The sequence below is a fragment of the Oncorhynchus gorbuscha genome, unplaced genomic scaffold (genome assembly GCF_021184085.1).
Source record: "Oncorhynchus gorbuscha isolate QuinsamMale2020 ecotype Even-year unplaced genomic scaffold, OgorEven_v1.0 Un_scaffold_1931, whole genome shotgun sequence".
NCBI lineage: Eukaryota > Metazoa > Chordata > Actinopteri > Salmoniformes > Salmonidae > Oncorhynchus > Oncorhynchus gorbuscha.
Genome location: NW_025746577.1, coordinates 43,473 through 60,315, shown reverse-complemented (window position 1 = coordinate 60,315; position 16,843 = coordinate 43,473). Strand labels below are relative to the sequence as shown.

Genomic DNA, 16,843 nt, shown 5'->3' with positions numbered 1-16,843 from the left:
GATAAGGTATTATATACACACTGGTATTAACTAACATGTGATAAGGTGTTATATACACACTGGTATTAACTAACATGTGATAAGGTATTATATACACACTGGTATTAACTAACATGTGATAAGGTATTATATACACACTGGTATTAACTAACATGTGATAAGGTATTATATACACACTGGTATTAACTAACATGTGATAAGGTATTATATTCACACTGATATTAACTAACGTGATAAGGTATTATATACACACTGGTGTTAACTAACTAACATGTGATAAGGTATTATATACACACTGGTATTAACTAACGTGATAAGGTATTCCTGTTGTATGACAGTGAATTCCCCCATGAGAGACGTAGTTATGTAGTGTTGAATAGTGGGTGATGATGAGATCTTACGTTGGGCCTGTACCACGTAGAAGGAGATGGGTTCAGTCCAGGATCCGTTGCCTGCCAGGGAGGTGGCTCTGACCCGGGCAGAGTAGTTACCAGGTCCAAGGTTACTGAGCCTGGCACCATGCTGCTCTCGATACAGCTGGCGAGACACACACTCATGCTTCTCTGACTGGACAGACAGAGAAACACGCTGTTAAGACTCCTGCTTCAACCACACGGCTGCAGGCCGTTAGCTAACTCTCCACTGAGCAGCTGTCCTGCATCACACCAACATTACTGGGTTACCCCCCCATACAATGTCAACGATCAGTCATCATCCTCACCACCAACATTACTGGGTTACCCCCCCCCATACAATGTCAACGATCAGTCATCATCCTCACCACCAACATTACTGGGTTACCCCCCCATCACAATGTCAACGATCAGTCATCATCCTCACCACCAACATTACTGGGTTACCCCCCCATACAATGTCAACGATCAGTCATCATCCTCACACCAACATTACTGGGTTACGGCCCCCCCCCATACAATGTCAACGATCAGTCATCATCCTCACCACCAACATTACTGGGTTACCCCCTCCCCATACAATGTCAACGATCAGTCATCATCCTCACCACCAACATTACTGGGTTACCCCCCATACAATGTCAACGATCAGTCATCATCCTCACCACCAACATTACTGGGTTACCCCCCATACAATGTCAACGATCAGTCATCATCCTCACCACCAACATTACTGGAAGGGACGGCCCCCCATACAATGTCAACGATCAGTCATCATCCTCACCACCAACATTATTGGGTTACCCCCCCATACAATGTCAACGATCAGTCATCATCCTCACACCAACACTACTGGGTTACCCCCATTACAATGTCAACGATCAGTCATCATCCTCACCACCAACATTACTGGGTTACCCCCCCATACAATGTCAACGATCAGTCATCATCCTCACCACCAACATTACTGGGTTACCCCCCATCACAATGTCAACGATCAGTCATCATCCTCACACCAACATTACTGGTTACGGCCCCCCATACAATGTCAACGATCAGTCATCATCCTCACCACCAACATTACTGGGTCACCCCCCATACAATGTCAACGATCAGTCATCATCCTCACCACCAACATTACTGGGTTACCCCCCATACAATGTCAACGATCAGTCATCATCCTCACCACCAACACTACTGGGTTACCCCCCATTACAATGTCAACGATCAGTCATCATCCTCACACCAACACTACTGGGTTACCCCCCCCATACAATGTCAACGATCAGTCATCATCCTCACACCAACATTACTGGGTTACCCCCATACAATGTCAACGATCAGTCATCATCCTCACCACCAACATTACTGGGTTACGTTACAATGTCAACGATCAGTCATCATCCTCACACCAACACTACTGGGTTACCCCCCCCATACAATGTCAACGATCAGTCATCATCCTCACCACCATTGAGGAAGGGAGTAGTGGAGAGGTGTGTCTCTTACCTCAGTGCCCAGTCTGAACTTGATCTCATACATGAGGATGAGTGCGTTGGGGGACGAGGGTTCAGGCCAGCGGAGGAACACAGAATCATCCTCTCCAGTCCAGATCACTGGGCCTGGGATGTCATCCGCCTTCCCTGTTGGTACGAGACATGACACAACATGTTACATATGGACCACACCAGAGGGGTTTACTGTGAAGCAAGCTAAATCTCCTCCTGCTTTAATAAAGTTAACCAGCTTCAGTTCACCAGCTTCACATTCCTGAGGGGTTTACTAAGAAGCAAGCTAAATCTCCTCCTGCTTTAATAAAGTTACCAGCTTCAGTTCACCAGCTTCACATTCCTGAGGGGTTTACTATGAAGCAAGCTAAATCTCCTCCTGCTTTAATAAAGTTACCAGCTTCAGTTCACCAGCTTCACATTCCTGAGGGGTTTACTGTGAAGCAAGCTAAATCTCCTCAGGCTTTAATAAAGTTACCCAGCTTCAGTTCACCAGCTTCAGTTCACTTCACATTCCTGAGGGGTTTACTATGAAGCAAGCTAAATGTCCTCAGGCTTTAATAAAGTTACCCAGCTTCAGTTCACCAGCTTCAGTTCGCTTCACATTCCTGAGGGGTTTACTATGAAGCAAGCTAAATTTCCTCAGGCTTTAATAAAGTTACCAGCTTCAGTTCACCAGCTTCAGTTCACCAGCTTCAGTTCACCAGCTTCACATTACTGAGGGGTTTACTATGAAGCAAGCTAAATCTCCTCAGGCTTTAATAAAGTTACCCAGCTTCAGTTCACCAGCTTCACATTCCTGAGGGGTTTACTATGAAGCAAGCTAAATCTCCTCAGGCTTTAATAAAGTTACCCAGCTTCAGTTCACCAGCTTCACATTCCTGAGGGTTTTATTATGAAGCAAGCTAAATCTCCTCAGGCTTAAATAAAGTTACCCAGCTTCAGTTCACCAGCTTCAGTTCACTTCACATTCCTGAGGGGTTTACTATGAAGCAAGCTAAATCTCCTCAGGCTTTAATAAAGTTACCCAGCTTCAGTTCACCAGCTTCACATTCCTGAGGCGTTTACTATGAAGCAAGCTAAATCTCCTCCTGCTTTAATAAAGTTACCAGCTTCAGTTCGCTTCACGTTCCTGAGGGGTTTACTATGAAGCAAGCTAAATCTCCTCCTGCTTTAATAAAGTTACCAGCTTCAGTTCACCAGCTTTAGTTCGCTTCACATTCCTGAGGGGTTTACTGTGAAGCAAGCTAAATCTCCTCAGGCTTTAATAAAGTTACCAGCTTTAGTTCACCAGCTTCACATTCCTGAGGGGTTTACTATGAAGCAAGCTAAATGTCCTCAGGCTTTAATAAAGTTACCCAGCTTCAGTTCACCAGCTTCAGTTCGCTTCACATTCCTGAGGGGTTTACTATGAAGCAAGCTAAATCTCCTCAGGCTTTAATAAAGTTACCAGCTTCAGTTCACCAGCTTCAGTTCACCAGCTTCAGGTCACCAGCTTCACATTCCTGAGGGGTTTACTATGAAGCAAGCTAAATCTCCTCAGGCTTTAATAAAGTTACCCAGCTTCAGTTCACCAGCTTCACATTCCTGAGGGGTTTACTATGAAGCAAGCTAAATCTCCTCAGGCTTTAATAAAGTTACCCAGCTTCAGTTCACCAGCTTCACATTCCTGAGGGGTTTACTATGAAGCAAGCTAAATCTCCTCAGGCTTTAATAAAGTTACCCAGCTTCAGTTCACTTCACATTCCTGAGGGGTTTACTATGAAGCAAGCTAAATCTCCTCAGGCTTTAATAAAGTTACCCAGCTTCAGTTCGCTTCACATTCCTGAGGGGTTTACAGTGAAGCAAGCTAAATCTCCTCAGGCTTCAATAAAGTTACCCAGCTTCAGTTCACCAGCTTCACATTCCTGAGGGGTTTACTGTGAAGCAAGCTAAATCTCCTCCTGCTTTAATAAAGTTACCAGCTTCAGTTCACCAGCTTCAGTTCGCTTCACATTCCATCTCAGGCTTCATCCGTACTACGATGGTGGATATTGCTCGTCCCCCTACCGGATAGCTCCAGTCGAACGCCCAACTCTTCATTGAGACAATGCTGAAACACCAATCCATGTGCAGGCGAGTCAGTGCCACATTTTCATTTCATAATGGGTGAAAAGTAACCTTGCAAATTCAGCGAGCTATGGTGTGAAATAGGCTGCTATTGTTGTTATTACATATTAATGCAGTCTTCACCTAGCTCTTTCCCCGCTCCTATCCATAACATGACTGTATTAAATCATACTGAAGTTCCACTGTGCAGTCATTTTCAAATGTGGGGACATTTACAGAGAGCAGAGGGGGGAAGAACAGAGGAGGAACAGCAGCATGTGAACACAGAGCAGAGGGGGGAAGAACAGAGGAGGAACAGCAGCATGTGAACACAGAGCAGAGGGGGGAAGAACAGAGGAGGAGCAGCAGCATGTGACCACAGAGCAGAGGGGGGAAGAACAGAGGAGGAACAGCAGCATGTGACCACAGAGCAGAGGGGGGAAGAACAGAGGAGGAACAGCAGCATGTGAACACAGAGCAGAGGGGGGAAGAACAGAGGAGGAACAGCAGCATGTGAACACAGAGCAGAGGGGGGAAGAACAGAGGAGGAACAGCAGCATGTGAACACAGAGCAGAGGGGGGAAGAACAGAGGAGGAACAGCAGCATGTGAACACAGAGCAGAGGGGGAAGAACAGAGGAGGAACAGCAGCATGTGAACACAGAGCAGAGGGGGAAGAACAGAGGAGGAACAGCAGCATGTGAACACAGAGCAGAGGGGGAAGAACAGAGGAGGAACAGCAGCATGTGAACACAGAGCAGAGGGGGAAGAACAGAGGAGGAACAGCAGCATGTGAACACAGAGCAGAGGGGGGAAGAACAGAGGAGGAACAGCAGCATGTGAACACAGAGCAGAGGGGGGAAGAACAGAGGAGGAACAGCAGCATGTAAGACACGATGACCGCCACGACAGACTCCATGACCACAACAGACTCACTGACCGCCACAACAGACTCACTGACCACAACAGACTCAATGACCACAACAGACTCACTGACCGCCACAACAGACTCAATGACCACAACAGACTCACTGACCGCCACAGACTCAATGACCACAACAGACTCAATGACCGCCACAACAGACTCACTGACCGCCACAACAGACTCACTGACCGCCACAACAGACTCACTGACCGCCACAACAGACTCACTGACCGCCACGACAGACTCCATGGCCACAACAGACTCCATGACCACAACAGACTCACTGACCGCCACAACAGACTCACTGACCGCCACAACAGACTCAATGACCGCCACAACAGACTCAATGACCGCCACAACAGACTCAATGACCGCCACAACAGACTCCATGACCACAACAGACTCAATGACCGCCACAACAGACTCCATGACCGCCACAACAGACTCACTGACCACCACAACAGACTCACTGACCGCCACAACAGACTCACTGACCGCCACGACAGACTCCATGGCCACAACAGACTCCATGACCACAACAGACTCACTGACCGCCACAACAGACTCACTGACCGCCACAACAGACTCAATGACCGCCACAACAGACTCAATGACCGCCACAACAGACTCCATGACCGCCACAACAGACTCACTGACCACCACAACAGACTCCATGACCACAACAGACTCACTGACCACCACAACAGACTCCATGACCACAACAGACTCAATGACCGCCACAACAGACTCACTGACCGCCACAACAGACTCCATGACCGCCACAACAGACTCACTGACCACCACAACAGACTCCATGACCACAACAGACTCAATGACCGCCACAACAGACTCACTGACCGCCACAACAGACTCAATGACCACCACAACAGACTCACTGACCGCCACAACAGACTCACTGACCGCCACAACAGACTCCATGACCGCCACAACAGACTCACTGACCGCCACAACAGACTCAATGACCACAACAGACTCAATGACCACAACAGACTCAATGACCGCCACAACAGACTCACTGACCGCCACAACAGACTCACTGACCGCCACAACAGACTCAATGACCGCCACAACAGACTCAATGACCGCCACAACAGACTCAATGACCGCCACGACAGACTCAATGACCACAACAGACTCAATGACCGCCACAACAGACTCAATGACCGCCACAGCAGACTCAATGACCGCCACAACAGACTCAATGACCACAACAGACTCAATGACCGCCACAACAGACTCCATGACCGCCACAACAGACTCACTGACCGCCACAACAGACTCACTGACCGCCACAACAGACTCAATGACCACAACAGACTCAATGACCACAACAGACTCAATGACCACCACAACAGACTCAATGACCGCCATGGCTGCTATGACAGTGGTCATGCTATGACAGTGGTCATGCTGTTTGTATGTGTCTGCTATGACAGTGGTCATGCTATGACAGTGATCATGCTGTTTGTATGTGTCTGCTATGACAGTGGTCATGCTGTTTGTATGTGTCTGCTATGACAGTGGTCATGGTGGTCATGCTGTTTGTATGTGTCTGCTATGACAGTGGTCATGCTATGACAGTGGTCATGCTGTTTGTATGTGTCTGCTATGACAGTGGTCATGCTGTTTGTATGTGTCTGCTATGACAGTGGTCATGCTATGACAGTGGTCATGCTGTTTGTATGTGTCTGCTATGACAGTGGTCATGCTATGACAGTGGTCATGCTATGACAGTGGTCATGCTGTTTGTATGTGTCTGCTATGACAGTGATCATGCTGTTTGTATGTGTCTGCTATGACAGTGGTCATGCTGTTTGTATGTGTCTGCTATGACAGTGGTCATGCTATGACAGTGGTCATGCTGTTTGTATGTGTCTGCTATGACAGTGGTCATGCTGTTTGTGTGTGTCTGCTATGACAGTGGTCATGCTATGACAGTGGTCATGCTATGACAGTGGTCATGCTATGACAGTGGTCATGCTGTTTGTATGTATCTGCTATGACAGTGGTCATGCTATGACAGTGGTCATGCTGTTTGTATGTGTCTGCTATGACAGTGGTCATGCTATGACAGTGGTCATGCTGTTTGTATGTGTCTGCTATGACAGTGGTCATGCTGTTTGTATGTGTCTGCTATGACAGTGATCATGCTATGACAGTGGTCATGCTGTTTGTATGTGTCTGCTATGACAGTGGTCATGCTATGACAGTGGTCATGCTGTTTGTATGTGTCTGCTATGACAGTGGTCATGCTATGACAGTGGTCATGCTGTTTGTATGTGTCTGCTATGACAGTGGTCATGTTATGACAGTGGTCATGCTATGACAGTGGTCATGCTATGACAGTGGTCATGCTGTTTGTATGTGTCTGCTATGACAGTGGTCATGCTGTTTGTATGTGTCTGCTATGACAGTGGTCATGCTGTTTGTGTGTGTCTGCTATGACAGTGGTCATGCTGTTTGTATGTGTCTGCTATGACAGTGGTCATGCTATGACAGTGGTCATGCTGTTTGTGTGTGTCTGCTATGACAGTGGTCATGCTATGACAGTGGTCATGCTGTTTGTATGTGTCTGCTATGACAGTGGTCATGCTGTTTGTGTGTGTCTGCTATGACAGTGGTCATGCTATGACAGTGGTCATGCTGTTAGTATGTGTCTGCTATGACAGTGGTCATGCTGTTAGTATGTGTCTGCTATGACAGTGGTCATGCTATGACAGTGATCATGCTGTTAGTATGTGTCTGCTATGACAGTGGTCATGCTATGACAGTGGTCATGCTATGACAGTGGTCATGCTGTTAGTATGTGTCTGCTATGACAGTGGTCATGCTGTTTGTATGTGTCTGCTATGACAGTGGTCATGCTATGACAGTGGTCATGCTGTTTGTATGTGTCTGCTATGACAGTGGTCATGCTGTTAGTATGTGTCTGCTATGACAGTGGTCATGCTATGACAGTGGTCATGCTGTTTGTATGTGTCTGCTATGACAGTGGTCATGCTATGACAGTGGTCATGCTGTTTGTATGTGTCTGCTATGACAGTGGTCATGCTGTTTGTATGTGTCTGCTATGACAGTGGTCATGCTATGACAGTGGTCATGCTATGACAGTGGTCATGCTGTTTGTGTGTGTCTGCTATGACAGTGGTCATGCTGTGTGTATGTGTCTGCTATGACAGTGGTCATGCTGTTTGTATGTGTCTGCTATGACAGTGGTCATGCTATGACAGTGATCATGCTGTTTGTATGTGTCTGCTATGACAGTGGTCATGCTATGACAGTGGTCATGCTGTTTGTATGTGTCTGCTATGACAGTGGTCATGCTGTTAGTATGTGTCTGCTATGACAGTGGTCATGCTGTTTGTATGTGTCTGCTATGACAGTGATCATGCTGTTTGTATGTGTCTGCTATGACAGTGGTCATGCTATGACAGTGATCATGCTGTTTGTATGTGTCTGCTATGACAGTGGTCATGCTATGACAGTGGTCATGCTGTTTGTGTGTGTCTGCTATGACAGTGGTCATGCTATGACAGTGATCATGCTGTTTGTATGTGTCTGCTATGACAGTGGTCATGCTATGACAGTGATCATGCTGTTTGTATGTGTCTGCTATGACAGTGGTCATGCTATGACAGTGGTCATGCTATGACAGTGGTCATGCTGTTTGTGTGTGTCTGCTATGACAGTGGTCATGCTGTTAGTATGTGTCTGCTATGACAGTGGTCATGCTATGACAGTGGTCATGCTGTTTGTATGTGTCTGCTATGACAGTGGTCATGCTGTTAGTATGTGTCTGCTATGACAGTGGTCATGCTGTTTGTATGTGTCTGCTATGACAGTGGTCATGCTGTTTGTATGTGTCTGCTATGACAGTGGTCATGCTATGACAGTGATCATGCTGTTTGTATGTGTCTGCTATGACAGTGGTCATGCTGTTTGTATGTGTCTGCTATGACAGTGGTCATGCTGTTAGTATGTGTCTGCTATGACAGTGGTCATGCTGTTTGTATGTGTCTGCTATGACAGTGGTCATGCTGTTAGTATGTGTCTGCTATGACAGTGGTCATGCTATGACAGTGGTCATGCTATGACAGTGGTCATGCTGTTAGTATGTGTCTGCTATGACAGTGGTCATGCTGTTTGTATGTGTCTGCTATGACAGTGGTCATGCTGTTTGTATGTGTCTGCTATGACAGTGGTCATGCTATGACAGTGGTCATGCTGTTTGTATGTGTCTGCTATGACAGTGGTCATGCTGTTTGTATGTGTCTGCTATGACAGTGGTCATGCTGTTTGTATGTGTCTGCTATGACAGTGGTCATGCTGTTTGTATGTGTCTGCTATGACAGTGGTCATGCTATGACAGTGGTCATGCTGTTTGTATGTGTCTGCTATGACAGTGGTCATGCTATGACAGTGATCATGCTGTTTGTATGTGTCTGCTATGACAGTGGTCATGCTGTTTGTATGTGTCTGCTATGACAGTGGTCATGCTGTTAGTATGTGTCTGCTATGACAGTGGTCATGCTGTTTGTATGTGTCTGCTATGACAGTGGTCATGCTATGACAGTGGTCATGCTGTTTGTATGTGTCTGCTATGACAGTGGTCATGCTATGACAGTGGTCATGCTGTTAGTATGTGTCTGCTATGACAGTGGTCATGCTGTTAGTATGTGTCTGCTATGACAGTGGTCATGCTGTTTGTATGTGTCTGCTATGACAGTGGTCATGCTGTTAGTATGTGTCTGCTATGACAGTGGTCATGCTATGACAGTGGTCATGCTATGACAGTGGTCATGCTGTTAGTATGTGTCTGCTATGACAGTGGTCATGCTGTTTGTATGTGTCTGCTATGACAGTGGTCATGCTGTTTGTATGTGTCTGCTATGATAGTGATCATGCTATGACAGTGGTCATGCTATGACAGTGGTCATGCTGTTAGTATGTGTCTGCTATGACAGTGGTCATGCTGTTTGTATGTGTCTGCTATGATAGTGATCATGCTGTTTGTATGTGTCTGCTATGATAGTGATCATGCTGTTTGTATGTGTCTGCTATGATAGTGATCATGCTGTTTGTATGTGTCTGCTATGATAGTGATCATGCTGTTTGTATGTGTCTGCTATGATAGTGGTCATGCTGTTTGTATGTGTCTGCTATGACAGTGGTCATGCTGTTTGTATGTGTCTGCTATGACAGTGGTCATGCTGTTTGTATGTGTCTGCTATGACAGTGGTCATGCTATGACAGTGGTCATGCTGTTTGTATGTGTCTGCTATGACAGTGGTCATGCTGTTTGTATGTGTCTGCTATGACAGTCATGGACAGTGGTCATGCTGTTTGTATGTGTCTGCTATGACAGTGGTCATGCTATGACAGTGGTCATGCTGTTTGTATGTGTCTGCTATGACAGTGGTCATGCTGTTTGTATGTGTCTGCTATGATAGTGATCATGCTATGACAGTGGTCATGCTATGACAGTGGTCATGCTGTTTGTATGTGTCTGCTATGACAGTGGTCATGCTGTTTGTATGTGTCTGCTATGACAGTGGTCATGCTGTTTGTATGTGTCTGCTATGACAGTGGTCATGCTGTTTGTATGTGTCTGCTATGACAGTGATCATGCTGTTTGTATGTGTCTGCTATGATAGTGATCATGCTGTTTGTATGTGTCTGCTATGACAGTGGTCATGCTGTTTGTATGTGTCTGCTATGACAGTGGTCATGCTGTTTGTATGTATCTGCTATGATAGTGATCATGCTGTTTGTATGTGTCTGCTATGATAGTGGTCATGCTGTTTGTATGTGTCTGCTATGACAGTGGTCATGCTGTTTGTATGTGTCTGCTATGACAGTGATCATGCTGTTTGTATGTGTCTGCTATGACAGTGGTCATGCTGTTTGTATGTGTCTGCTATGACAGTGGTCATGCTGTTTGTATGTGTCTGCTATGACAGTGATCATGCTGTTTGTATGTGTCTGCTATGACAGTGATCATGCTGTTTGTATGTGTCTGCTATGACAGTGATCATGCTGTTTGTATGTGTCTGCTATGATAGTGATCATGCTGTTTGTATGTGTCTGCTATGACAGTGGTCATGCTGTTTGTATGTGTCTGCTATGACAGTGATCATGCTGTTTGTATGTGTCTGCTATGACAGTGATCATGCTGTTTGTATGTGTCTGCTATGACAGTGATCATGCTGTTTGTATGTGTCTGCTATGACAGTGATCATGCTGTTTGTATGTGTCTGCTATGACAGTGATCATGCTGTTTGTATGTGTCTGCTATGATAGTGATCATGCTGTTTGTATGTGTCTGCTATGATAGTGATCATGCTGTTTGTATGTGTCTGCTATGACAGTGATCATGCTGTTTGTATGTGTCTGCTATGATAGTGATCATGCTGTTTGTATGTGTCTGCTATGATAGTGATCATGCTGTTTGTATGTGTCTGCTATGACAGTGATCATGCTGTTTGTATGTGTCTGCTATGACAGTGGTCATGCTGTTTGTATGTGTCTGCTATGACAGTGATCATGCTGTTTGTATGTGTCTGCTATGATAGTGATCATGCTGTTTGTATGTGTCTGCTATGACAGTGATCATGCTGTTTGTATGTGACCAGGGGTGAATTCATTCCGCCGATTCTGATGAATAACATTTCTTAAACGGAGGCAAATGGGGATAAACATAGCTGAGATTTGTCCAATAGAAACTCTCGTTTGCGAATGATTACACCCTAGATCAGCTAGATGCAGGCCAGAGTGAGCAAGGTGGGTTTGACTGTGTCACAGTCTTTCTCCATGATCCCTTTATCTCTAGACCTGGGCACCTATGTTGTAAACTTCCCTTTATCTCTAGACCTGGGCACCTATGTTGTAAACTTCCCTTTATCTCTAGACCTGGGCACCTATGTTGTAAACTTCCCTTTATCTCTAGACCTGGGCACCTACGTTGTAAACTTCCCTTTATCTCTAGACCTGGGCACCTATGTTGTAAACTTCCCTTTATCTCTAGACCTGGGCACCTACGTTGTAAACTTCCCTTTATGTCTAGACCTGGGCACCTACGTTGTAAACTTCCCTTTATCTCTAGACCTGGGCACCTACGTTGTAAACTTCCCTTTATGTCTAGACCTGGGCACCTACGTTGTAAACTTCCCTTTATCTCTAGACCTGGGCACCTACGTTGTAAACTTCCCTTTATGTCTAGACCTGGGCACCTACGTTGTAAACTTCCCTTTATGTCTAGACCTGGGCACCTACGTTGTAAACTTCCCTTTATGTCTAGACCTGGGCACCTACGTTGTAAACTTTCATTCACAGGCCAGGAAGTAACAACCTCATGATGGGAAATTAGAGTATCAATGTTAAATGGGAGGGTCTTTCTCTCTACCCCATGGACTATTGGGACATGGTCTTTCAGACTAGGGTCTTTCTCTCCACCCCATGGTCTATTGAGGCATGGTCTTTCGGACTATGCCCCGAAAAGGATCCCCATTAGATCCTGCCAAGGCAGCAGCTACTCTTCCTGGGGTTTATTATGGATCCCCATTAGTTCCTGCCAAGGCAGCAGCTACTCTTTCTGGGGTTTATTATGGATCCCCATTAGTTCCTGCCAAGGCAGCAGCTACTCTTCCTGGTGTTTATTATGGATCCCCATTAGTTCCTGTCAAGGCAGCAGCTACTCTTCCTGGGGTTTATTATGGATCCCCATTAGTTCCTGCCAAGGCAGCAGCTACTCTTCCTTGGGTATATTATGGATCCCCATTAGTTCCTGCCAAGAGTTAGCCTTCCCTGGAGCAGGTTAGTTCTGAATGCAGGATAGTGGAGTTAGCCCTGAGTTAGCCTTCCCCGGAGCAGGTTAGTTCTGAATGCAGGCTAGTGGAGTTAGCCCTGAGTTAGCCAGCCCTGGAGCAGGTTAGCCCTGAGTTAGCCTTCCCTGGAGCAGGTTAGCCCTGAGTTAGCCTTCCCTGGAGCAGGTTAGCCCTGAGTTAGCCTTCCCTGGAGCAGGTTAGTTCTGAATGCAGGATAGTGGAGTTAGCCCTGAGTTAGCCTTCCCCGGAGCAGGTTAGTTCTGAATGATTGGTTGTCATAGAAATGTACCTGGCTAAAAGTTGAGCCACTTTCGTATGACCAGTTATCCCGAGTTGAATTCTGAGTTGACCAAAGTTAGCTCACTAACCCCTCAAACCTGCTTCGTAGGATACCCCTCAAACCTGCTTCGTAGGATACCCCTCAAACCCGCTTCGTAGGATACCCCTCAAACCCGCTTCGTAGGATACCCCTCAAACCCGCTTCGTAGGATACCCCTCAAACCCGCTTCGTAGGATACCCCTCAAACCCGCTTCGTAGGATACCCCTCAAACCCGCTTCGTAGGATACCCCTCAAACCCGCTTCGTAGGAAACCCCTCAAACCCGCTTCGTAGGAAACCCCTCAAACCCACTTCGTAGGATACCCCTCAAACCCGCTTCGTAGGATACCCCTCAAACCTGCTTCGTAGGATACCCCTCAAACCTGCTTCGTAGGATACCCCTCAAACCTGCTTCGTAGGATACCCCTCAAACCCGCTTCGTAGGATACCCCTCAAACCCGCTTCGTAGGATACCCCTCAAACCTGCTTCGTAGGATACCCCCTCAAACCTGCTTCGTAGGATACCCCCTCAAACCTGCTTCGTAGGATACCCCTCAAACCTGCTTCGTAGGATACCCCTCAGTTCCAATGAACATATGTTAAATCAGTGTCAGTCATAAAATCTTCTCGTAGTGATGACAATATATGACATGATAACACACATGAATTCACCTCACGCAAACAAGAAAAGTGTCAGGAATCAAGATGAACTCTGCAGTGCTGAGTAACTTAACTCAAATCTTAATGTTTAGTCTCAACCAAAGCTCTACTGTATAATGAAAGAGAGACGAGGGAGCAGTACGAACCTGCAGGTTTGGTCCTGGAGAAGACGAACTCTGCCGCGCTGCAGCGTTTCACCTGTTGGTTACAGGCGTGGACGTCGATCCTGTAAACCGTGAACGGCTGCAGACCGGATATCTGCAGCTCCCGCTCGCTGACTGCCCACTCTACGAAGTCATACTCCCTGTCCGCTAACTCCGCCTCTGTAGCGTTGGCCCAAAGGTCAGTTGACGTGGCGTTAGGGTAGGTGGTCACACCACGGTGGATGGTACGGTTAGCCACGCCAAATAGATCCCGACGGCGCCGGTCTGGAGGTCTGGAGGAGAGGGAGAGAGAGCAGAGGGATGTGGGAGTGACAATCACAGTCGTCCAAACACTAACAATACACTAGTCAACAAATAACCTGTGTGGTGGAATCCTTTCAATGGCAAACACGGCTTGGATTTTCAGCAGTAGAGAGGATTGTTCAGTTAGAATCTCCCTCCCTCTATTACATTGATCCAGTCGGTCCTGTTGCTTCAGGGGATCTCCTCTGTTCATGTGTTCCATGACTATTCCAGATGGACTCCTCTACATTTCCAGTCAAACGACACCAGATCCAGTCAGACGACCGACACCAGATCCAGTCAGACGACCGACACCAGATCCAGTCAGACGACCGACAACCAGATGGTAACAGACCAACCAGATGGTAACAGGCCAACCAGATGGTAACAGACCAAACAGATGGTAACAGACCAACCAGATGGTAACAGACCAACCAGATGGTCCCAGACCAACCAGATGGTAACAGACCAACCAGATGGTAACAGGCCAACCAGATGGTAACAGACCAAACAGATGGTAACAGACCAACCAGATGGTCCCAGACCAACCAGATGGTAACAGGCCAACCAGATGGTAACAGACCAACCAGATGGTAACAGACCAACCAGATGGTAACAGACCAACCAGATGGTAACAGACCAACCAGATGGTAACAGACCAACCAGATGGTAACAGACCAAACAGATGGTAACAGACCAACCAGATGGTCCCAGACCAACCAGATGGTAACAGGCCAACCAGATGGTAACAGGCCAACCAGATGGTAACAGACCAAACAGATTGTAACAGACCAACCAGATGGTCCCAGACCAACCAGATGGTAACAGACCAACCAGATGGTAACAGAGCAACCAGATGGTAACAGACCAACCAGATGGTAACAGACCAACCAGATGGTAACAGGCCAACCAGATGGTAACAGACCAACCAGATGGTCCCAGATGGTAACAGACCAAACAGATGGTCCCAGATGGTAACAGACCAACCAGATGGTAACAGACCAACCAGATGGTAACAGACCAACCAGATGGTAACAGAGCAACCAGATGGTAACAGAGCAACCAGATGGTAACAGAGCAACCAGATGGACCCAGATGGTAACAGACCAAACAGATGGTCCCAGATGGTAACAGACCAACCAGATTGTAACAGACCAAACAGATGGTTACAGACCAACCAGATGGTCCCAGATGGTAACAGACCAAACAGATGGTAACAGACCAACCAGATGGTCCCAGACCAACCAGATGGTACAGACCAACCAGATGGTAACAGACCAACCAGATGGTAACAGACCAAACAGATGGTAACAGAGCAACCAGATGGTAACAGACCAACCAGATGGTAACAGACCAACCAGATGGTAACAGGCCAACCAGATGGTCCCAGATGGTAACAGACCAACCAGATGGTAACAGACCAACCAGATGGTAACAGACCAACCAGATGGTCCCAGATGGTAACAGAGCAACCAGATGGTAACAGAGCAACCAGATGGTAACAGACCAACCAGATGGTAACAGACCAACCAGATGGTCCCAGATGGTAACAGATCAACCAGATGGTAACAGACCACCCAGATGGTAACAGACCAACCAGATGGTAACAGACCAACCAGATGGTCCCAGATGGTAACAGACCAACCAGATGGTCCCAGATGGTAACAGACCAACCAGATGGTAACAGACCAACCAGATGGTAACAGACCAACCAGATGGTAACAGACCAACCAGATGGTCCCAGATGGTAACAGACCAACCAGATGGTCCCAGATGGTAACAGACCAACCAGATGGTAACAGACCAACCAGATGGTAACAGACCAACCAGATGGTAACAGACTAACCAGATGGTCCCAGATGGTAACAGACCAACCAGATGGTAACAGAGCAACCAGATGGTCACAGATGGTAACAGACCAACCAGATGGTAACAGAGCAACCAGATGGTAACAGACCACCCAGATGGTAACAGACCACCCAGATGGTAACACCCTGAGACGGGCCGTCCGCCCCCCACCCTGAGACGGGCCGTCCGCCCCCCACCCGGAGACGGGCCTTCCGCACCCCACCCGGAGACGGGCCGTCCGCCCCCCACCCGGAGACGGGCCGTCCGCACCCCACCCGGAGACGGGCCGTCCGCACCCCACCCTGAGACGGGCCGTCCGTCCCCCACCCTGAGACGGGCCGTCCATCCCCCACCCTGAGACGGGCCGTCCATCCCCCACCCTGAGAATTGATTCATCATCAGATGCTGTAGAGAAACCAGATTTAGTCATCACATATAATTTAACAGTTCATTTTCACGCCATGCTGTTAATTTCAATAATTTATTAGAATTAACCGGTTTCTGAGTTATTTATGCAAGGAAAAATACTCCCGTTAAATCTCAGTAACCGGGTTCACGCCAGTCAACCGTACTGCGTAATGATCATGATATTTATTCAGCTTCTTGATATGCCACACCTGTCAGGTGGATGGATTATCTTGACAAAGGAGAAATGCTCACTGACAGGGATTTAAACATATTTGTGCACAGAATTTGAGAGGAATAAGGTTTTTGTGAGAATGGAGCATTTCTGGGATCTTTTATTTCATCTCATGAAACATGGGACCAACACTTTACATGTTGTGTTTATATT

The 16,843-nt window shown here is 47.0% G+C and overlaps 1 pseudogene across 1 annotated transcript in view; it reads right to left on the bottom strand.

Annotated features, from left to right (window-relative positions):
• Positions 1-401: 401 nt before the first annotated feature.
• Positions 402-16,843, bottom strand: part of LOC124024580 — a 54,594-nt pseudogene continuing 38,152 nt past the window's right edge. Inside the window, exons 9-11 of the transcript XR_006837016.1 lie at positions 13,903-14,192; positions 1,923-2,056; positions 402-567 (exon numbers count right to left, since the gene is read on the bottom strand). The product of XR_006837016.1 is annotated as an insulin-like growth factor 1 receptor (transcript). The remainder of the gene's footprint in view (positions 568-1,922; positions 2,057-13,902; positions 14,193-16,843) is intronic.